At 38.1% G+C, this 23,966-nt stretch overlaps 1 protein-coding gene and 1 pseudogene across 4 annotated transcripts in view; one reads left to right on the top strand and one right to left on the bottom strand.

Annotated features, from left to right (window-relative positions):
- The window catches only part of LRRK1 (leucine rich repeat kinase 1), a 159,067-nt gene that overhangs the window by 115,008 nt on the left and 20,093 nt on the right, over positions 1-23,966 (bottom strand). The gene's annotated exons all lie outside the window — the stretch shown is intronic.
- Positions 12,419-15,932, top strand: LOC114035367 (annotated as a pseudogene).

The raw sequence follows: 23,966 nt of genomic DNA, 5'->3' as shown, positions 1-23,966 counted from the left end.
AAGGAATAATTTTACTCTGGGTCAAAAAACATTGAAAGAATTGTTTCTTGTTGAAACACACTGGAATACAGGTGACTATATAGGAGAAAAAAATCCTAGGTACATCAAGACCTGTAGCTTCTTTCTGGGGGCCAGGTGTAGAGAATAAGAAAATGTCTAGGATCCTAAATTTGAAAAATAATGCAGTGGGCACAAGTGTCCCATATATAAGCAAAAAGGGAGCTACCCATGTGCTACAATTTTGCACATGAATGAAGTTTATTCACTAAGATTTGGGGGACATACTGTACTTAAATAGTAGGACAATATGGTGTTAGCAATCATTAAAAAAACTAAGTAATGTTTTAAAGGTCAAGGCAGAAAATTTTCTTAGTATTTCTTACAGCAAAATGGGGGTGGGCATTTCTCAGAATTCTCACCTCCAAATCCAATTAATTGTATAGCCATTAAAACATCTCATCTCCTTATTTTATGTTTTATAATTCCTATACCAGATATCATATTTGTTATCCAGAAGAGAACTAAGGAAGGGAGGGAGGAAGGGGTGAGGAGAGAAAGTAAGGAAATAAATAAGGAAGGAAAGAAGAACAAAAAAGAAAGAAAGAAAATGACATAGAGGAATAGGAAAATGTAATTGTCAAGAAGGAGAAAAGAATCATCCCTTTGGGGAGAAGTAAAAAACACATAATAATAGTTTCTTTTATCAACATCTCTTTATGCACCCCCACATCAAAGGTCCACTATATGACTAGGAAAGATAGTCTCACTTCCTAATCTCTGGAAAAGGAATTGTGGTTCCAAATTCCTAAAGGCTCAAAATATCTTTCGCTTAAAATTGTAAATGAATGCAACTTACCGTAAGATAGTTGGCAAGGAAGAGCTGACATGAGCTAAGAAATAGTCAAGATTTGTAACAATAATAATTCATATTTATACAACTAACATACAGGATGAGCTAGAGATTCTAAGTCAAGAAAGCAAATGTGATCACATAGATTATCGCTGAGACCTGGTTGGATAACAGTCATAACTTGACCATGGCCCTGGAAGGATAAACTTTATCATTCAAAAGAAACAGAATAGTTAGGGTGGTTAGAGTTTCTCATATTTTAAAAAGATGTACTCATATGAAAAATATCCAGGAACTAGTGGGGTAGGGGGGATGCTTGGTGGAGAGCATTTGAGTAAAAATCAAAGTAGACAAAAACAGAAATAACGCTGCCATCAGAGTACGCTATAGATGATGTGAGCAAGGGAGAGAAAAGGACATACATGGGGAGTTGGGGAAACATCACAAGACTGATACAACATTATGAGATAATAATATGAGAAAGGCAAGTGAACAAGCATTTATTAAGCACCTACTATGTTTGCACACTTGAGGACCTATATGGCCACATGTAGCCTTGAGGCTGCAGGTTCCCCATGCCTGCACTAGATGATAGATTTAATCTTAACAATAGTTCTCAAAAGAGGGTTCTCAAACTCTTAATAGGCGTATGAAAGACTGCTCCAAATCAGGCAGAGCTGTAAATTGGTTCAATCATTCTGAAAAGTAATTTGGAATTTTTCTAAAATATTTGACTAATATGTCTACACACTTTTGACTCAGAGATCATACTGATGAGAATATCCCAAGGAGGTCAAAAACACATATAAAAAAAAAAAAGATTCTACATACACCAAAATATTCACAGCATCATTTTCTGTGATACCAACAAACTGGAAATGAAGTAGGTGATCATGGTCAGGTGGCCACCAAGATGGCAGATTAGTTACTTTTTACAAATCTCTTTAACCTCTAAACCTTAAAACAAACAAACAAAAGAAATTATGTACCACATATAAAATAATTACAGCCGATTCCCCAAGAAAAGGCTAAAGAATCCCATCCACTACTACTTAAGAAAAAAGTCAAAATTAGTACCAGTGAACTATAATACTCAGATTTCTCACTCAGCACTTTTATTCCAGTGTCCTGATAGGCAGGGGCCCCTGTGGTTACAATGATTCTGACAGAAGACCCTTCAAAAAGCAGCAATTGCTCATCTGTAAAATGAGGTGGCTGGACTGATCTCTAAGGTCCCTTCCAGCTTTATCATCCTATGATCTCTATTGACAAGACCTGCTAAAAAAAAACAAAACAAAACTGGAAAGTGAAATGGGGAGAAATTAGGTTCAGATCAACAGTTTCTGAATAGGTCACAAGTAAAAAAAGTTTAAGAAGCCCAGTAACTTAGACCATATGCCACAATGTCTTGGTAGTAACAAAGAACTAGAAACAAAGTTTATACCCGTAAAGTAAGGTAGTTTCTCTTTCTTTTTCTTTGCTTCAGTCTTTTTTCTTTTTCTTTTTTTTTTTTAGTTTCAAGTTCTCTTTCTTTCTCCCTCTACTCCCTACCCCACCCATTAATAAGGCAAAAAATGATACCCATCATACACATGAAGTTAAGCAAGACATATATCTGCATTATTTAAAAAAAGGCAAGGAAAATTAAGAAAAGAAGTAAAAGTATGCTTCAATTTATACTGTGAAACCATCACTTCTCTATCTAGGGATGGAAGCATTTTGCATCATGACTCTTTTGAAATTGTGGTGGATTGCTGTATTCATCAGAGTTACCAAGTCTTTCACAGTTGGCTATCTTTACATTATTGCTGTTACTAGATTGTTCTCCTGATGCTGTTCACTTCACTTTACATCAGTTCATACAAATCTTCCCAGGTTTTCTGAAACCATTCCCTTTATCATTTCTTATAGTACAATAATGTTCCATCACATTCATATACCATAATTTGTTCAGCCATTCCCCAATTGATGGGCACCCCCTTAACTTCCAACTCTTTGCCACCCCAAAAAGTTGCTATTAATATTTTTGTATATATGGGTCTTTTAAGTTTTTTAGGATAAAAAGAAGCATGAAAACACATATTTAGTGATGTAAAATGAAGTAAGCAAAACCATGAAAACATTATATATGAAGACTACAATTTAAATTTAAAGAAAAAAAAACAGAGCATGATGTCATCATGATCATGCTTGTCCCTGAAAAAGACATGAGAAAATGCACCTCCCTAGCTTCTTTGTAAAAGAAGGGGGAGAGGGAAGTATAGGTACAGACCATTGCACATACTTTCACACTTGGTTGACATAATTGGTTAGTTTTACTGAATTGCTATTTTTTCTCTCCTGTTAGATGGCACCATAGTGCATAGAGCATTGGGCTGGAGTGGAGAGACCTGGGTTCAAATATGTTCTCAGATCCTTACTAGCTGTGTGACCAAGGACAAGTCATTCAATTTCCATTTTCCTCTATTTCCTTATCTTTCAAATGAGGATAATAAGAGTATCTATTTCCCAGGGCTGTGAGGATCAAATGTGACAATAATTACAAAATATTTAGTACAGAGCCTTTCACATAGTACACACTTTATAAATGTGATGATGATGATGGTGGATGGGTGGATGGATAGATGGGTAGATGGGTTGATGAATAGGTGGATGGATAGGTGGGTGGGTGGATAGGTGGATGGATGGATGGATGGATGGATGGGTGGATGAGTGGATGGATATATGGATAGATGAGTGGGTAGGTGGGTGGATGGATGGATGGATGGATGGGTGGATGGGTGGATGGGTAGATGGGTGGGTGGATAGGTGGATGGATGGATGGATGGATGGATGGATAGTTCTCCTGGAAGAAGAGAAAGGGGATATATTCGGAAATGATGTAAAAAACCAAACGGTATCAATAAAAAAAAGTTTTTAAAGTAGGTGACTATTGATTGGGAAATAGCTAAACAAAATTAGATACATGAACATAATGGGATATTAACATATCATGACAATGTAAGAGGAAAGAACAGTAATAATGAAAAGCTGAACGTTGCAATTATAAAAGTCAAGTATGGCTCTGTATATTTACTTGGCTCTGTATAATAGTCACATATGGAAAGAGATGAGATAATGCCCATCTTCCAATATCCTCACAGAGGTAAGAACCCATATACTACAAAACTATTAAACATTGTGGATATGTTGGTTAGTTTTGCTGACCTGGCTTATTTCCCCTCTCTTTTTTATTTTATATTCTGAGGAATGTCTTACTTGACAGAAGAGTGATATATCTGGAAGAGAAATGATATTAAAAAACAACAACATAAAAACATGTTGAGAGGGTGAAACTAGGTGGCACAGTGGATAGAGCACTGGCCCTGAAGTCAGGAGGATCTGAGTTTGAATAGGACCTCAGACACTTAATCCTTAACCCCCCAAAAAACGTATTGACAGGCTAGAATACTGATTCAAGTGTAATAAGATGCAATTTACTGAGAATAAAAGTCTTATACTTGGTTTTCAAAAATCAACTTCACAGGCAAAAGATGGGGGAGGTATTACTAGAAAACCGTTGTCTTAAAAATATGGTTATATCATCCCATTCCCTTCCCCCCCCCCCAGCAAATGAGCTCCAGTGGGTATTACCATCAGGATTAAATATAAATTCCTTTGTCTGACATTTAAATCTAATCTAGTCCCTTCTTACCTTTTCTTCCTTCTTATATCTACTTTTCCTCCACATACTCTATGATCCCACAATACTGGCCTACTTGCTGTTCCTTAAACAATATACTCAATTTCCAGTCTCTGCTCTTTTGTGTTGGCCACTCTTTACATATGGAATGCTCTACCCCCTCACCTCTGTCTCTTAATTTTCCTGAATTCCTTCCAGATTCAACTCAAATCCCACCCACTGCAGGAGGCTTGTCCCAGTCCCTCAACTGCTAATGCCTTTCCCTTTAGGACTGCCTTCTCTCTCCTCAGTATATTTCTTCTATGCACCTAGTTATTAACATGTTAGCTCCCCTATTAGAATGTAAGCTCCTTGAGGGTAGGGCCTATTTTTGCCTTCCTTTGTATTTCTAGGGCTTAGTACAGTGCCTCACACATAATGAGAACTTCATGAAGGTTCTTAGTCAATCAGCATTTATTGAACACTTACTTTGTACCAGACAGACCTTACCAGTTGAACCCATTAGAGAACAATACAAGTCAACATATAATGATAGTATCAATAACACCGAAAACACCCAAACTGCATCATAAGCACAGTTTGGCGTTGCGGGTCCTCTCCTTTAAACTGATGAAAAAGCTACCATCTTCAGGATAACCCTTGGATAGTAATTAGTTAACTTCTTGTTATCTGGTTAAAACAGCAGCTCTAGGTTTCATTTTTAGCTAACAGGCCTGTGTTTGAAAGTAGAGGAAAAAGTCATGGAGTGCTCCCAATTAAGGGGCAAGTTTTATAGCTAGTGTGGGTCCAAATCCCAGAAACGACATTTGCAGTCAATTGTACAGTAACTGCTCTAAAGTCTCCGATGGGGACAGTTACAGTAACATAAGCTGGAGGTAACTAAACATCCTGATGAGCAATTCAAGGTCCTCTCTGACAGTAGTTCTATTCCTAAAACTGTAAAGTGATAGCTCTGCAGTTGAGCATGTCACTAGAAGACAGATGATGCTAGGATCACACTAAGAAATTTTTTTTTCTGGCATAGAAAAAAAACCAACAACTGTATATCACTTTTCAGAACAGAAAAGTTTCTTGAGGTCGAAGCCAGACCCAGTCAAAAGCAGGCCTGCCTCATCAGCACCTATTGTCTAAATCCATCAGGACAATTGCTCTCTACAATTTCATGATTGATTAGAAGAAAAGGGCAAGGAAGAGCTGAGTTTTGTATTTCTGAAAGAAGAATTCCTTAGGAAAGCAAGTGATTTCATAAGAAAAAAAAAGATCAGTTATCTTGTCTCCATTATTAATATCAATAATAGCATATTTATTTAGCATTATAAAGGGTAATACTTTATATACATTTCCTCATTTGATGTTCACAACTCCACGAGGTATGCAGTACAAGTATTATTATATCCATTTTACAATTGAGAAAACTGAGACTCAGAAAGGTGAAAAGGGCTGTCTTTGGTCTCTTTTCCTTCTCCCTCCCCCTCCTCGTATTATTCTTTCTCTCTTCTCATCTCTCTCTCCCTCCTTGTCTGTCTTTCTCTGTCTTTCTTTCTATCACCCTCTCTCCCTCCAATGGGAAATCTCATTCATTCTCACCGCTTTAACTACTACTTTTATGCTGTGGTTTCCAATTGCATCTTCAGTCCCAACTTTTGAGTTCCAAAAATGCACCTTCAACTGTTGTCTGAACATCTCCACTTTCACTGCTTACACCTCAAGAGTTAGGACACTCAACCCAAAACATGAAGCTGCTGTTTTTAAAAGTCCATTGCAGAATGTAAACCACCTGAGGATGGAATAAAAGATGTAAACCCCAGCAAATGTGATGGTGACAGACCCAATCTTGGACCCTTTTAGCAGTAAAATGGGTACCCACATTGGAGGTGATGGTGACAAGTGTACAATGGTACATACAGAAAAAGGATGTTCTGTTGATATCTTGATGGTGGTTAATACTCATTTTAACTGTCACAACAACCTCATGTAATAAGGGCAAACCTCCTGCTCTTCAATACAGGACAAAGGTTTAAATAATAACTTTATAAATCAGAAGCTGGTAGAGAACCGTATGTCACATCATACTAATCCATCATGATTCTCTCTATCACTCAGGTTCCCAGCCTAGGTGTTATCCTTGATTCCTCACTCACACTCACCCCACATATCCAATGTTACCTTAACATCTCTCATTAGTGTCTCCTCTGTCACAGCTGCTAGGGATAGACCTTCATTACCTCAGGCCAGAACTATTGCAACAGCTGCTGGGAGTCTCTTCCCCTCCAGTCCATCCTCTCTACTCAAGTGCCAAAGTGATCTTCCTAAAGCGTAGGTCTGATCATTTCAATCCTCTACTCAATAAACTCCAAGAGCTCCTTTTTACTTGCAGGATATTAAATTCTCTATTTGGCTTTTAAAGCTCTTTATAACCAGACCTGTTTCTACCTTTCCAGTTTTCCTACACTTTACCCTCCCTCCATGCACTCTACAACTTAGTATCACTGGTCTTCTTGCTATTCCTTACACAAAACACTCCATCTCCAGAATCCATGCCTTTTCACTGGCTGTCTCCCACGCCTGGAATGTTCTCCCTCCTCAACTCTGCTCCCTGGCTTCCTTTAAGAAATTCAGCTCAAATCCTACCTTCTGCAAGAGGTCTTCCCTATCCCACTTAATGCTTGTACCTTCTCTCTGGAAATATCTCGCATCTGTGCTGCATATATCTGTATGTACATAGTAGTTTGCATGTTGTCTTCCCATTAGAATGTGAGTTCCTTATAGGTAGGGACTATTTTTTACTTCCTTTGTATCATCCCCAGTGCTTACTTAGCACAGTGCCTCAAACACAGTAAGTGCTGGATAAATCCTTGTTGGTTGACTTATCTTTCAAAGACAGATATTCTCCTTGGCACAAAAAAAAACAAAACAAAACCCATGACTAAGCAGAAGTGGCAGCATCATCCTTGGTTAAGTAATGATATAGTCCTGTGCCCACATAGCATCATGGAACTCATGTGCAAACTGATAATGAACTCAGTCTCCAGTCTCTGCTAATGTGAAAGCATCACATTCAGTTCAGTGGGGGATGTATGATGCCTCTAATGTGAACTAAAATGTCCCACAAACAATCAAATGCAGTAGGAAGCATCAACAAAATCCTCCATTGGTCTTGACCTCAAAGTGGAAAGCCTTTGGCCCCAGACTACTCATTCAAACCCACTGCTACTTCCTAGGAATGAATATAAATAAAAATCTCATCTATCCCATTCTTCAAAGCTTTCATATACTAGTCATGTAGCCCACAAATTGGCCCAATGTGAAGACCTGACAGATTACCCATTCTTAGAGTGCTCTCAGTTAATGAATTAATAGCCACCAAGTTCCAGTTGTGTTTATTTTTCTCACATTGGGCACAAAAACAAGCAAAGTAATGCTCCTCAAGAGCTAAGTCTTCATAGGCAGGGGCCCACTGGGCTAACCCCAGGAGCCAACTCAGCCTTAGGCAACAACACAGTCTATTTGCAAAAGGCATTAATACATTATGAACCATTTCCATTTGTCAAGTGAGGTCTCCAAAGACTACTTATCTTATTAGAGGAACCATCTTGCATTACCCAATAGGCAATTCTAAATTAAAGGTATGTGACCATGCTTTGTCTGTTCAGTAGCAACTAGTGCTCAGCAACATGCAAGGAAGGTCTAATGTTCATTTGGTTTGGCCAGTCTTTAGTATCTTTTAAAGTTTAAACCCTCTGGGTTTAAACCCCCCCCCCCCATTTACACTGTATGTATCTTGTATGTAAATAGTTGTTTGTATACTGTCTCTCTTATTAGAATGAGCACTCCTTGAGGACAAGGATCATTTATGGGTGAATGTATTTTTTTTTAAACTTTCTTTTTATCCCAAATACTTAGTACAGTGCCTAGCACTAGTAAGTGCTTAATACATGCTTACTGATTGATTGACCATGGCGATTCTGGGATTCATTTTTTTTGGTTGCCATTTCCAGCCTTATTATACCACCCAATAACACGAACTCAATGGTCCAGCCAAACTGGCCTTCTTAATGTTACTCATACATGATACTATATCTACTTTCTCTCTGTCTTTGTTATTGCCTGTCCCCCATACCTGGAATGGCTTCTATGGAATTATTCCCTCCTCACCTTCCCCTTAGAATGCCTAATTTCTTTCATAACTCAAGGGGCACCTTGTACATGAAGCCTTAGATCCACCAGCTCCTAGTGCCCTCCTCCTCAAAATTATTTATTTTGCGTATACTTATATATGTACACATCTCCTCCAATAGGATATAAGCTCCTTGAGGTGAGAAATCATCTCATTTTTTGGCTCTCAACCTTCCCCCCACCTATCCCCACACACTCCTGGTGCAATGTCTCCCTTGATAACTGATAGAATGATCTGAAAATGGAGCCATGATAGCTGTGGTATCTTCCTCAGGGCTATTGTGAAGCTCAAACTAGATAAAATATATATAATGTCCTCTGTAAACTTTAAATTGCTATATTTACATAATATTATTAAAAGCTCTTGATAAATACATGGTGATATTACCACTGATAATAATAATAATTACTATGAATTTCCCCCTCCTCCATACTAAAATTGAACACAAGAGAGGTAAAAACCTGGAAGGATATGCTTTAACCTTGAATATTAGTAAGGGTCTCTGTGCTAAATCTTCAACAATCCTCTTTTACGTCACAGTATTTACAAATACACAAAGAAGCACATATGTACACAAACACACAAAAGCTGATTTGGAGCTCTGTAGGGAGATATGCTGAAAACTCATATATAGTAGTAGGAGCCATGATACCCATAAGAGTGCTACAGGAGCCTAAAGACAAAGAGCAGGGGGTGAGGGAAAGTATTTTAGAGTATTTCCTCAGACCCCTCCAAGGGGTAGTTTTTGTTAACTTGGCAATCCTAGGAGTCAGAGAGAGTCCAAGGGATACCAATGGAATCTTGGGGAATCTCCGTCCCTGATAATCTTTCAAACTCAGAGAGACAACCATTTGTCTTAGATGGTTTAGGGGTTTTCTGTCATGAGACAGAGAAGCTAGCCAATAATGAGGTCTTGACCCTGACCATCTCTAAGATTCTTTTACTAGTTGAGGGATAGAAGGTGAGTCCAGTCTAAAAGTTAAGACACAAGTACATGTACTTTCCCTTTTACCCTCTTTAAAAAAGTTTACTGGATATTATATAGACTAATGGTACTCAGAGTATTATTTAAAAGCAACTTCCTTATTGATGGCTACAAGAAGGGTGAACCCAAGGTATAGTGGAATTAGATGGAGCAGACTCCCTCATGGGAACTCCAGAGACCTTGGGAATGGAGTAAGGGGTAAAAGTGCCACCACTAGTCTCGAGGTCTAGGACTGGTGTCTTTCCTATGCTGTTGATGTCAAATCCAGGAGTCCTGTTTTTTTATTGCTTCTGGTTTTAGAGTCAACAAGATGGCCTGACTAAGCTCCCAATCCTGCCACCAATCCTAGGAAGGCAGAGGGCTGCAAGTCACTTTAGAGTAGCACAATGGAAAGTAAAAGGGTTCTAGAGTTAGAATATGTGTGTTCAAATCCCACCTCAGATAATTACTACCCATGTGATCTTAGGGCAAGTTACTTAACCAACGTGGGCCTCAGTTACTTCATCTGTAAAAAATAAAAGGTTGGCCTAGATATCCTTTAAGATCTCTTCAAACCCTAGATTTATGATCACCATTCATTTTCCCAAACTTTAAAACTCAGTTAATTATGCCATTCTCTCCCCTACTTGATCCTTATATATTTGACTATTTGAGAGAATGTCTAATAAAACACTTTGAAGTCTTAGCAAGTACTACAAAAATTTAAGGGGTATTTTAAAAAAATTTGATCAAGGAAGAGACAGATTATGTTTTGGTTATAACACATAAACCTTTTAAAATATGTTCAGAACAGATAATTCCATACACAGAAATCAAGTACCAGTTCTGCCAGCTATGACTATACACATCAACTGTAAAATGGGAGATTAGACTAGATAGATGATGGCTAAAGATCCCTTCCAACTCCAAAATCTATAATTAGACTAAAATAAGGCCCTTCTGTCCCACTCTATCAAATATCTAAATTTGGGGAAAATAATAATGTTCTTGACTTTCATAATGGAAGATGATACTAATGATCCCTTCATCAGCAGGACATGAGATATAAGTGTTTTTTTTCAGAAATAGGTTGGCACTGACCAGTGGCATTCTGGCTAACTTACAGATGTACTTTGAGACCAGGGAACTGTGTAAATCTAACTGGATCTAAAGGGAGAATCAAATTCATAGCTAGTTGTATTATGAGGTAGGAGAGCATTAATAACTGGGGGAATCTAGGAAGATCTCATAGAGGAAGTGGCCACTAAGCTAAACATAGAAGGAAGGTAAGAATTCTGAGAGGCAAAGATAAGGAAGGAGTTCATTCCAAGAGACAACTTGGACGAAAGCAAAGGAATGGGAGATAGAATGCTGAGTTGAGAGAACACAGAGTGTGTGAAAAAAGGATACAGCTAAACTGTGAAAGACCTTTAACTCTAGGCTGAGAAGTTTTATTTTATCCTCATGGCAGTAGGAAAACATTGGCATTTTTTGATGAAAGTTCTAGCAAGGAAATAAGAATCTCAGAGAGGACGAGATCTTGAGATTTCCTCTATTTTTATTTTTAGTTTTCAACATTCACTTCCACAAGATTTTCAGTTCCAAATTTTCTCCCCATCTCATCCCTCCCCCCACCCCAAGATGGCGTGCATTCTGAATACCCCTTCTCCTAATCTGCCCTCCCTTCTATCTCCCCCCGCCTTCTTTTATCCCTTTCCTCTTCTATTTTCCTGGAGAGCAGGTTGTTAGATCTTGAGATTTCCTAGGGAGTCAAGGACATTGACAGGACTGGGATTCAGGTATCCTGACTCCCATACAGAGACTCTTTATTTTTAATTTAATATGCAACCAGTTACCAGATCATCTAGAAAGATCTTATAAATCACCAGTGATCTTTGGAACCTACTATGAGAAGTAACTAACCAATAAGTATTTATTGAGTGTCTACAATTTCTTAGGGCAGCTAGGTGGAGCTCCCAGCCTGCAGTCCCGAAGACTTGAGTTAAAATTTGGCGGCAGACACTAGCTGTGCGACCTTCCTCAAGTTTGTCAAGTCACTTGACCCTGTTTGCCTCAGTTTCCTCATCTGTAAAATGAACTGGAGGAGGAAATGGCAAACCACTCCAGTATCTTTGCCAAGAGAACCCCAAATAGGGTCATGAAGAGTCAGACACAACTGCAACAACAAAGACAACCACAATTTCTAAACATTGTGCATAATGATGTGAGAATACAGAAGGTCCTATATATAGTCCTTGACTTGACAGAGCTTACAATACAGCTGGGAAGAAGCCTAACACACACACTAATTAGAAAACCATACAAGATATTACATATATGTTGTGGTACATACTATCAGTGCTATAGGATTTGAGGGGAGGGAGAAGAAAAATGTAGGAGGTAGCATTTGAATTAGGCCTCAAATAATGAGTAGAACATAGGCAGAAGGGAAGAGAGGGAAAGGACGTGAAGGAGAAGGCATCAGATAATCTTTCCAACTTTTTAATGGTACAGTTTTTTATAGCAAAAGATGGCTGGTGACTCAGTGACTCCCATCCTCCAGCCCTGTCCCTCCTCTCACCTTCCACTCGACTTCTTGGAAGCTGGTGGCAACAAGGACAATAATGGAGTGTGAGCTGCAGAGAGGAAGAGCAGTCACTCCTCAGACAGGCCTGAGAGCTCTTCCCTTTAGCTTTGTTCTCGGCCATGAAGAGAGGCAGGTGGAGGAGAGGCGGAGGCCAGGTGATGCAGGACCAGCCTCCACTGAGCCTCAAAGCCACCTCCTCCACACAGCCACTTGGCTTCGAGTATATGATGAGACTCTGGGAGGAGCCTGGAAAGATGGTCACTGGCTCCGAAGAAAAGGTCCAGCGTTAGATGAAGGTGGAGCGTGACTCTGAGGCTCTTCAAGAGAGAGTTGGCACATTTCCAGGTCAACTCTTTGATAATATTATGGTACCTTTCAGTCTTCTTGCCTTCATGCCAGGGCAGTTTGTTTGCGTCAAATGCTCGACGAAGCAAGTCTATAGGTTTAGCAGAACATAAGGAAAAACATGTTTGGAATGCACTGGATGAATTTTAAAAGTGATGAACTTTGAATACAGAGTTGAATTCACAGATTTAAAGAAAATGAACGATGTAGTAGGTGATAATGTTGATATGAGATATTAAAAATGCCATTAAAGTTAAAGGAAAGCACAGAATTGCTCATAGACCTCAATCAAAACCAAAAACTTTAGATGTTTTTGAAGCAGATTTTGTACATGACCCAAAATCCAAAGGCAGTTGCCTCAGTGAAAAGGAACTATGAGCTCCACTCAATGAACCAGACCAGAGGTTCCCAAAATTATTTGGACTATAGCCTCCTTTTAAAAAAAATTACTTGGCCACCCCCTCCAAATCTACTTTCTTTAACTGTTTAACAGTTTTTTGAAATTTATGGCATTTCAAAAATACATGATTTTTTTTTAAAAATGACACATCTCACATTTAATAATTTATTGTAAATTTGTGGAGTTTTTCCAGCATTGAAATTTTGATGACACAATACTGCATCACATAATCATATAATATCGTATTGTAAGGAAGTCATTGAACACACATATTCCTGACAATGCATGCTGGACTTCCCAACAATGCGCCACACACTTGCCTGCCAACACTTGCTTTTTAAGACCTGTTGGCAGACTTGACCACCGATGGGTTATAACTTGCATTTTGTGTATTTACTTGGAAAATAATGTAACCACTATGACTTTAACTCTGTTACACAACAGATGAAACACATATGAATGGTTTTTCAAAATTTTCTTCTCTTCTTTCCTTATATGCTTGCACTGCCCCTTATTTTATTCGACACCCCCCAATTGCACCCAAGGCTATTACCACCCTCACTATCCCCCTTTATTCCAGCACCCCCAGGGGGTGGTATTGCCCATTTTGGGAACCTATGCTAGAAAGACAAGAAGATATTTTGAGTGAACTGGATAGAAAACCTGATATTTTGTTTGCAAATGGAGAGGATATAATCTTTTCTGAAGAGGAGAAGGAAGATCAAAAGACAGATGTGACTATGAAATGGTAACAGACTCTCTTATTCAGGGCAATTTTCAAAAGGAGATTACAAATTCACAGTTACTCAATGGCCAAGTGAATGGTTCAAGTTCTTATGTTGATGGCAATGGTGATAATTTAGGAGTTGGAGTTAATTCTGTGCCAGCTATATATTTTTCTCACACAGTTGGACCTAAGAGGGTAAAATAAATACTAGAAAAAAATAGTATTTTAAAAATTTAGTGAAAAGAAAGAAGCCAAATGTAAATGGAGGAATAGCAATGACAACAGTAGCCATTCTTTTCCAGAACTACACAATATTAGAATTCCAACTGATGTTTAAAGACTCTTGGCTGATGTTGTGAATGGAGAACATTCCGACCAGAGAGAATAGTGTGTGCAGTGATACCAGTGAAATCAGGGTTGCTGAGCTTGAGGACCAGTGGAAGAATAATGAGGAACCACAATCACAATAAGGCTGCTTGCAGTGATGCCAGCAAAAGCATTTTTTAATGTTTTTTTAATTTATTTTGTTAAACATTTCCCAATTACATTTTAAGTTCAACAGCATTTTGTTTTTTCCAGTTACATGTCAAGAAAATTGTTAACATTCACTTTTCTACAAAATTTTGAGTTCCAAATTTTTCTTCCTCCCTCTTTCCTCTCCCCTCTTATGAAAATGGTAGACAGCTTGATATAGTTTATACATGTGCTATCATGTAAAAAACATTTCCATATTAGTCACAGTTGTGAAAGAAAAAACAGATCAAAAGAAAAAAAAACATGAGAAAGGATAAAGTAAGTGAAAAAAATATGCTTCAATCTGCATTCAGAGTCCATCAGTTCTTTGTCTGGGCATGGATAGCATTCTCCTTCATGAGTCCTTTGTACTTGTCTTGGATCATTGTGTTGCTGAGAAGAGCTGAGTCATTCACAGTTGATCATCACACAATGTAGCTGATACTTGTACAATGTTTTCCTGGTTCTGCTCATTTTACTTTGCATCAGTACATACAAGTCCTTCTAGAATTTTCTGTAATCTGCCTGTTCATCATTTCTTATTGTACAATAGTATTCCATTACATTCATATATCACAGCTTATTCAGCCATTCCCCAATTGATGGGCATCCTCTCAATTTCCAATATTTTGTCACCATGTAAAGGGCTGCTATAGATATTTTTGCACATGTAAGTCCTTTTCCCTCTTTTATGATCTCTTTGGGATACAGGCCTGGTAGTGGTATTACTGGATCAAAGGGTATGCACAGTTTGGTTACTTTTTGGGCATAGTTCCAAATTGATCTCCAGAATGACTGATCAGTTCACAACTCCACCAACATCGGTGTCGCATTCCCACATCCTCTCCAACATTTGTCATTTTCCTTTTTTGTCGCATTAGCCAATCTGATAGGTGTGAGGTAGTATCTCAGAGTTATTTTAATTTGCATTTCTTCAAACAAAAATGATTTAGAGCACTTCTTCATATGCTATAGATAGCTTTGATTTCTTCATCTGAAAATTGCCTGTTCATATCCTTTGACCATTTATCAGTTGTGGAATGGATTGTATTCTTATAAATTTGACTCAGTTATCTCTATATTTGAGAGATAAGGCCTTTATCAGAGACATTTGCTGTGAACATTGTTTCCCAGCTTTCTGCTTTCCTTCTCATCTTGGTTGCATTGGTTCTGTTTGTACAAAAGCTTTTTATATTTAATATAATCAAAATTATCTCTTTTACATTTTGTAATGTTCTCTATCTCTTGTTTCATCATGAATTCTTCCCCTCCCCATAGATCTGACAGGTAGACTATTCCTTCCTCTTCTAATTTGCTTATGGTGTCACCCTTTATATCTAAATTATGTATCCATTTTGACCTTATCCTGGTATACAGTGTGAGATATTGGTCTATGCCTAGTTTGTGTCCTGTTGTTTTCCAGTTCAGCAAAGGCATTTTTGAGGAAGAAGAAGATAAGCGACAAAATCAACAGAAAAAACAATTACTCCTATCAGGAAGTCTTGAGACTTTTTCTGGAACTAAAACAGAAAAGGAACTTTTGTCTCCTATAATACCACACCCAGGCACTGTGCATCCTGTATTATCAAGCATATCACAGCAAAAAGAAGTTTTGTTAGAAGTATCAGAAGAAACTACAAAAAGGATTTCAAAATTCAAAGCTGCAAGATTGCAACAGAGAAACTAGGCCTACCCAGAAAATGAATATTTGCATCTTAAAGCATGGTTTTGCAATTTGTTATGAATGTCAGTTACATGTAATTAGGAGTTATGCTTCTTATGTTATTTTGGCAGCAAGTTCCTTTTACCTCTTTAACGGAGGTATTTTTAAAAATTAAAAATAAATGTTTGAATACTTGAATATTCAATTTATTTTTGTCAATTTCTTTGTATGCTGTGGGTACCTTTGTGTTTGCCTCATGATAGAGTAGCAGCATTTGGAATTATTTTTCAAAGAATACTATTTACATGAATTGTTTTTGTGTTTAAATCTAAGGAAAGGAAGTTTTGTACCAGCTATGATGTTCTCCATACCAAATGGAGCACTTCAAATGGATTCAACAATTATATTTCATTACATGTGTTAGCATTTTAATGACAGTTTTGTATCTACATTGTTGTAGGTTTTGCTAAAAGGTGCCTATTTTAAAATTTGCCTGTTTTCCACTTCTAGTAATTTCTTTTATGATATAACAATCTTTGAGGCAGCAAAACGGTTTATGTACTCCAAAAGGAAGTTTTTTTGATGGGAAAAAATGGTTTAAAAATTATGAAATAAAAAAAGATGACTGGTGGCTCTTATCTTGTTTTCCTCTGGTCTAACAAAGAAGTGATACTGAAACACAGTCTAAAGTTTATACTATCGTATAGTTGGGCTCTCATAAGAATTAGAAATAGTGACATTTGTAGCAAGGAATATCAAAGCCACACTGAATGAAAAGGACATGAAAATTTAGAAAAAGAAAGTGTCCTGTTTAACCAAAAGGGACAAACACTGTCCTCCTAAAAAGAACTAGTTGAGAAGTCTTAAGCAAAAAAGATTAAGAAAAGGGAATCACAGTACTGCAAATTACTAAGCAAGTGAATAGAGACAGAATTTCTCATTCATAGCCAAATTCACTTTTTTTTTGTTTTGTTTTTTGGAGGCAAAAGTTAAGTGACTTGCCCAGGGTCACACAGCTAGTAAGGGTCAGGCCAAATTTGAACTCAGGTTCTCCTGACTCCAGGGCCGGTACTCTATTCACTGAACCACCTAGCTGCCCCCTCAAATTCACTTTTGAGGAACGTTGCATAGTATCCATTTAATGGGTTAGGGATGACATACTCAGTATATCAAGTCTAAGAAGACTATAGGGTCTTCTCAGTGAGTTCCATGACCACTCAAATGAGATCAATGTAATAATGGATTTTTAAAAATGCTTGTTGGCTCCAATTCTTACAGTCTAGCCAAGGGCTCAGATTCTTAAGATCTGGCCCGCTTGCATTAGTGATACAAATGCTTAGATTTCTTCAGAGTCTGGCCAATATGGCAAATTCTTTAAATCTCACCCACCCTTGATTGATGTTCTAATAAGATGGCTAAAAGAAAGCTTGGGTCGAATTCATTTGGGCAGGACCCATGGGTTGTGATTTTGGTGTCCCAGCACCCCTAAACCTCTAAACCTCAACATTTTGGTGGCCTGTACAGGGAAGCTACCTAACCCCAAGCTCTTCTTCAGCCAAGACTGGAAGGTATATAAGCCTCCTCCCCTCTTTCTTGTCCTTGCAATTGAGGTCACTCTCCAAAAACCTAGGAAGGCTTGGAGATGCTTTCTGGGCAGACAGTTACGAGGCAGTCTCACACTGGGCCTGACACTCTTAGGCTCTCAGTCCACTGGTTTGGTTCAAGGTCATGACCCTGGGTACACCTTCTATAGCAGAGAGGACAAGGATGGATGCCCTATCTGGAAGCAGGTGCCCAATTTGGTCAATTCTCTAGGTGCTAGGCAATTGTGAAAACTGCAGGTGCTTTTTGGTTCCCTGAGGCTTACTTACTACCTTCCCTCTACACCCCTGGATTCTCCTTCAAGGAGGCTACAGGTAAAAGTTAGAATAGCTAAAAATATCTTAGCAGATTCTGGAAGTTTTGTGATCACTCATTTAGGAGTTTGAAACACCTCCTTACAACCCTGGTCACTCCCTTCTCCCACTCTTTTCCCTTGAGTCAAGAGGGTATTTTTGTTAACCCCTCTCATAGGAGAAGAGAGTTTCACCCCCCTCACCTTTGAATTTGCCCTCCCCCACCTGGTGAAAGGAAGGAGGGGGGAAGGGACAGCAGCTCTAGCATGGGCCCCACTGGCAGTGGCCTTGGGCCCTGGGGCAATCTTTGCCTGGAAGCATCACCCAGGTTCAGTACATTCTGCTAACCCCCTCACCCCCACTTCAACCCCCAGCAGCCATGGGGAGAGAGGGAAGGGGTCAAGCAGTGAAGGTAAAGAAGCTAGCCTCCAAACTTGGGCAAGCACGTTCTTTTAAAGTTGTAATTTTAACTGTTAATGAATGATGAGATGTTGATTCTCTGTGTAAAGTAATTTGGAAATGCATTTAACAAGACTGAAGTCACCTGACTGGTAATGGGCTTGTTTCAAGTTTCAAATTGACAAACTTTTTTAACACTTATCTCAAGTGACTTTTCATAATTTGGTTATAGCTAAAACAATTTGGCTATTGTTGGTTTTTGTTTTAATGTGTAAACTTGCCAGAAAGCTTGTTTGCGTTAGGGCTTGCTGAGAATTTGCAAGTATATAGAAATAATCTCTAACGATTGGTTTTTTACACCAGGACAAATTTAAATTTGAGATGTACATCCTAGAAAAGTTTTTCCTAAGTTGTGATTAGTGAAACTTGCTGTTTGAGGTACAAGCTCATGGGACCATAAATTATTTTATTTTGAGTTGTCTAATGCATCAAAATAATCCATGAGTAATCAATAATCTACCATCTCTGAGACAAATGCCACAAGCTACTCAGAGAGAATGTGATACTGGTAGGAAGTTTACATCTGGAAAAGCCAAGAGGACAATTTGGGATCCTCCTGGCTCAGTTCCCACATTATGTTCCTTTGAAAAGCAATGTTACCCACCTGGCTATTCTTGAGTCTGACTTTGAGGTGGGTTTGATACTACACAGTTGGAAAACTGTGAATTATTTGAATCCAAACAGAGCTAAGGATGTTTTATCCTGTCATATTTGGGCCCTAAATCTTGTCCTTGCTTTATCTTTTTATAGCAAATTTCTATAGTCTATAGAGGAAATAGAGAGCAAAAGATATAAGCACAATGCAAATGTGTGAGATGTTGCTGTTTTGATCTGAATGTGTAGTCATTCAATGCCCCCAAACAACTGAAATTAAGTCAGAAACATCTTCAGTTTGGTTTGGGGAGGAAAATTTCAATGATAATTGAAGAGAAAGTCAAGCCTCTTGGCAAATTCATTTGTGTAACTATTGAACCCAGGGGTGGAAAACTTCTACCTGCAAAAGTGTCACTTAAACTTTTGAAAAAGTAACAAGACCAGATAATCCTGCAGATCAAATGTAAATGATTTTAATGGGGCTCTTACACTTTTACTTCTCCCTATATCTAGGCCCTGCAATCTTTTCTGTCAGATTTGTGTTGTCTAGACCACAGGCCATTCACCTATAGTTGGTAGCAAACAACAGGTACCAGACAACGGTTCCCCCATTGTCCTCGGGGATGCAGCCTGTGCTCCTTTCCAGTCAACCTCCTCTGTGGGACCCTCTCGAGGCAGGGACAGCTCTACACTCCTTGCCAGCAGAAAGCAGTTTCAGAAGCCAAGACCTGCTCTCCTTATTCCAAAAGAATTTGGGTCTCATTATTTGAAGAGGGAATGATGGGGATGGGATCTGAACCCCTAAAAGGAAAAGACCATGTCTTTGGAAACTGGACTCCAAAAAGGAAAAGCCCTGGGTTTTCCCACGCGGCCAAATCTCTGGTGTTTGCCTGAGGCTATAATCCTACCTACTGGCCTTCATTATGGCCTAGGCCCAATCTCCCAATTCTCTGTTACCCTTAACCTAGCCTTGCCCTCCATTGTCATGCTTCCCTAAGGCCACTGGCCACTTCCCACCTTTAATTCTATCTAAACTCCATTCTCCCCTGGCCATAGGCTACTTCACAGTCCCCCAGCTGACTGGCCACTCCCATCCAGATCCCCCTTAGACCTTTCCTCCAGTCACCCCAGACTAGTTGGCCACTCCTAGATTCCTGCCACAGTCTATCTGTATATAGGGTCCATCTGGCCTCCATTAAGGTGATCAGATTCTTATAATCTAGCCCAGGGCTCAGATTCTTAAGAGCTGGCCCACTTGCATTAGTGATACAAATGATAAGATTCCTTAAGAGTCTGTCAATATGGTGGATTCTTTAAATCTCACCCACCTCTGATCAATGTTCTAATAAACCTTGTCTTTGGCTGAAAAAAAAATGCTTGTTGTCCACACTATGACATGTAGGATGTGTGTGTGTGTGTATACATGTTTATATCTATGCATATATACACATAGAAATACATGCACATACAATACATATGTGTATATGTCATATACACAAATAAGTACACACATATGTGCATGCATACAGACACATATTACATATGTGTTATGCATTTATACAGCTATATGTCTCTATCTATAGCTATTAGGCACTGCAACTAGGCAATGACCTAGAAAAGAAAAATGACCAGAAAAGAAAAAAAAGAAAAGTTTAGGCTGGATTTCGTGAGGGAAAACTGCCCTGTTCTTTCATCAATATCAAGCTACTCCCTGAAACAGAAACTCATCTTAAATAATAGTATTCTTCTGGGGATGCTATACATCTGTGAAGCATAGAATAACAACATCTTTATAAATAATACAAAATGAAAATCACCCAAAGGGTAATGGAGAACTGCATGGTAGACAGTAAGCTATAATTTATAACCAATGATTATGATGGGTGTGCAAGAAATGGTTTAAAAGTTGTGTGAGAGTCAGGTAAAGGTTATATTTCCACAGAGAAAGAGAATAATGCAGAAATTTAAAGAACAATTTAAAGAACAAAGTGAGGGCTTAACCGATGAGAAGTAAGTTGATGACTCTAAAAAGATTCCAAATTCAAGAAAAGGGTTGAGCCAGCTCAGACCAGTTAGGGTCAACCTGAGGACACCTGAAAAATGTTAGTGGCTTGCTTAATGAACTTCATTACTATTATCTGACACACCCTGCATAAAATTAGAGCCCCATTAACGAGTCATGAGATGTATGACCAAGGGAGGGGGAACATACTTGAGCATATTAAGGGGAAACATGTAAGGTGGGGTGTAACCTGGGAAAGGATGGACCAATCTGGGCCTGGGAGGTTTCGCGCCAAATTTGAATGTATAAAAACATGCTTGCCCTTGCACTCAGGGCCCATCTCTCCTTAAGAGGGGTAGAGCCCGCTTCTGGCCAGAAACATCTAAATCCTCTGGACTTTCTCTGTAATAAACTTTCTTGATACTAAATTTTAGGTGTCAAGAGTATTTCTAACAGTTGTCATCTGGGAAATGTATGTTCACCAAAGGATCACAGACTAGTCATGTAGCAAGACCAAGAGATGACAATGTCTCAGTACACTACACTGGCATCAATATAATATTAAAAGGCTTAAAAGAAGGCTTTCAGTGAACTGGGTAGATTTTCAATAGAATATTCATTGGATTCTATTGAATATTCAAACATGGATCAGAATCACACTGGATGAGAGGATATAGTTAAATCATAAGCTGAATACCCAACTGATAAGATGATGGATGCATTGAAGTGTTTAAATCAGCTACCCAGGCACTTAGGGGAAGGTGAAAAGAACATTAAAAAAATTAAGAGTAGAAGCTCAGTCCAGGCATTCTCTCAAGAAGTGAGCAGAGCCCAGTCCTAACATAAAGTCCAAAATCAAGAAAAAGGCTGGAAGAATGAGCAAATAAACAAAAAAGAATCCTACCATAAGGGCTATTTTTGTGACAGGGAAGCTCAAGGCACAAACTCGGAAGAAGAGAATGACTCAAAAATATCTATGAGTAAAGCATCAAAGAAAAACATCCTGGGTGCAAGTCCAACCAGAACTCTTACAAGAGATAAAGCAAGAATTTTAAAAAGAGCTAATTTTTTTTTAGAGTAAAAAAAAAAGTGTGTGTGTGTAGAAGAGGGAGAATGAGAACTATGGGAAAAAAATCTAGGAAGAGAATTAGGGGCTTGGAACAAGAGGCATAAAACTTTACCTAAAATGACAAGTTAACACAGATTAAATAAGAATACATTCATCATTCCTTTCCCTCCAGGTCTCTAGATGAGATAAAAACATCTCAGAAGGGTGTCTAGTAACAGGAAGACAGAGAAGCAAGAATTTAATTCAGCTCAGTTCTATACAAGGTATTTGCCAATGGCTTATCTCCTAAATAGATTAAAGAAAGAGGGAGCAGATCCATATTTACAAAAATATTTACAGTAGATCTTTTTATAGCAGAAAAAAAGCTGGAAACTTGGGGTACCCGTCAATTGCAGAATGGCTGAACAAGAAAGTATTAGAATACTATTGTACTGTGAGACACAACAAAAAGGATGGATGAGCTCAAGGAAAACCTGGAAAGACAAACGATTCTGAGTGAACTGAAAAGAACCAGTAGTACAATGTATATAACAACTTTCTAATGAAAAATAACTTTGAAAGGCTTAAGAATTCTGATCAGTACAATGAACAACCATGATTCCAAAGGACCCACGATGACTTGGGAGTCAAGGTATAGAACGTGTACACATACATACAACACACATATACACAGGGACAACACAGGAATTTGTTTTGTTTGATTATTCACATTTGTTACAAAGTCTCCATTAATCTTTTCTTTTTAATTTTAAATTAGGGGTGGTAGCAGAGAAAAAAATAAATGCTTGTTAATTGAAAAATCAAATAAAATAGAAAAAAAAACCAAGTATTTGCCCACAAAATCTTCAAGAAGAAAGACTATTTAAAAAAAAAAGTTAATCCTGGTGAGACCACTTGTAGCCCCTACCCCACTCCTCAGCTATAACACAGCAAATACATGGAGTTTGAAGTGACTGGATAATAGTGTTGCTTCTAAAATACTAAAATGGAGCCTATCCATTAGTGCAAGATGTGTTCTAACACAGAAGTGAAAGTTTGCTCTAAAGCTCCCTCGACATTTCTGATACTCCAGAAAAACTGGTTCTTGGGTGATTATCAGCATTCCCAGTGACTTTCGCTCTTCAGAGGCAAAGTAATGTGTGGTTGAGAGCAGATTCCACGCTGAGCCAAACCCAGTTTTGCTGTTTTTTCAAATGTACAGCCCTCATACCTGCAGTTGAAGTTCTCTCCTTAAGCAAAATAAGCTTCTTCAAAGTTTTAATACAGAACTTGGGCTACTTAGCTGCATTTTTTTTTAAAAGAGTGCTATTCTGATGATTTCAGCAGACACTATGAACATACCAAGAATACTTGGGCTAAATTTATCAGGATTTCCTTTGGTCTCCCAAACCTGAATCACTGTCGTCCTTCACTGTTTTTCCATGAATTGCCTAAAATAAATATGGAATTGAACTTTTTAAAAAAGACATCTCATGATTTTTCTGTGAGCACCTGCAACCAAATGATTGTAAAAAGAAAAAATGAGACTTCTAGTTTTTTTTTTCATATGGCAAAAGAAGAAAATAATGAGGAATGTTTAGTGGATAATTTCCTAGTGGAGGTTCAGGAAAAGCATTGTTTGTTGTTATTTTTTTTTTAATCTGTATTTGCAACTCTCTAGAAGATACTACTTATTTCAATTTCTGGCAAATGTTCTTTCCATTTAAGTTTACTCATTCCCTTTAATTGTTTATAATGTAATAAGCTTAAAATTAACCATCAATATAATCAAAAGCTTCCTTTGAAGTCACTTACATTTTCAAAAAATCATTTCAATCCATAAAAAGCCATAACTTTCCAGTCAACCCTCCAAATCTCCCTCAAGATTCTTTATCCATTCACATTTCTCTTTTATGGTCATAATTAGCTTTTCATCGGTTGTTGTTTTTTTGTTTTTGTTTTTTTTTCACTCTACATTATTTCTTTCACTCTACATAGTGCCATTATGGTCCTAGAATTTAATAAATGCTTATTAAGGCTTTTGTATGTGCTGGTTAAAA

Source organism: Vombatus ursinus, unplaced genomic scaffold, assembly GCF_900497805.2.
Source record: "Vombatus ursinus unplaced genomic scaffold, bare-nosed wombat genome assembly UNPS02009205.1, whole genome shotgun sequence".
Lineage (NCBI taxonomy): Eukaryota > Metazoa > Chordata > Mammalia > Diprotodontia > Vombatidae > Vombatus > Vombatus ursinus.
The sequence above is the reverse complement of the archived record's forward strand: the minus strand, read 5'-3'. Positions and strand labels throughout refer to the sequence as shown.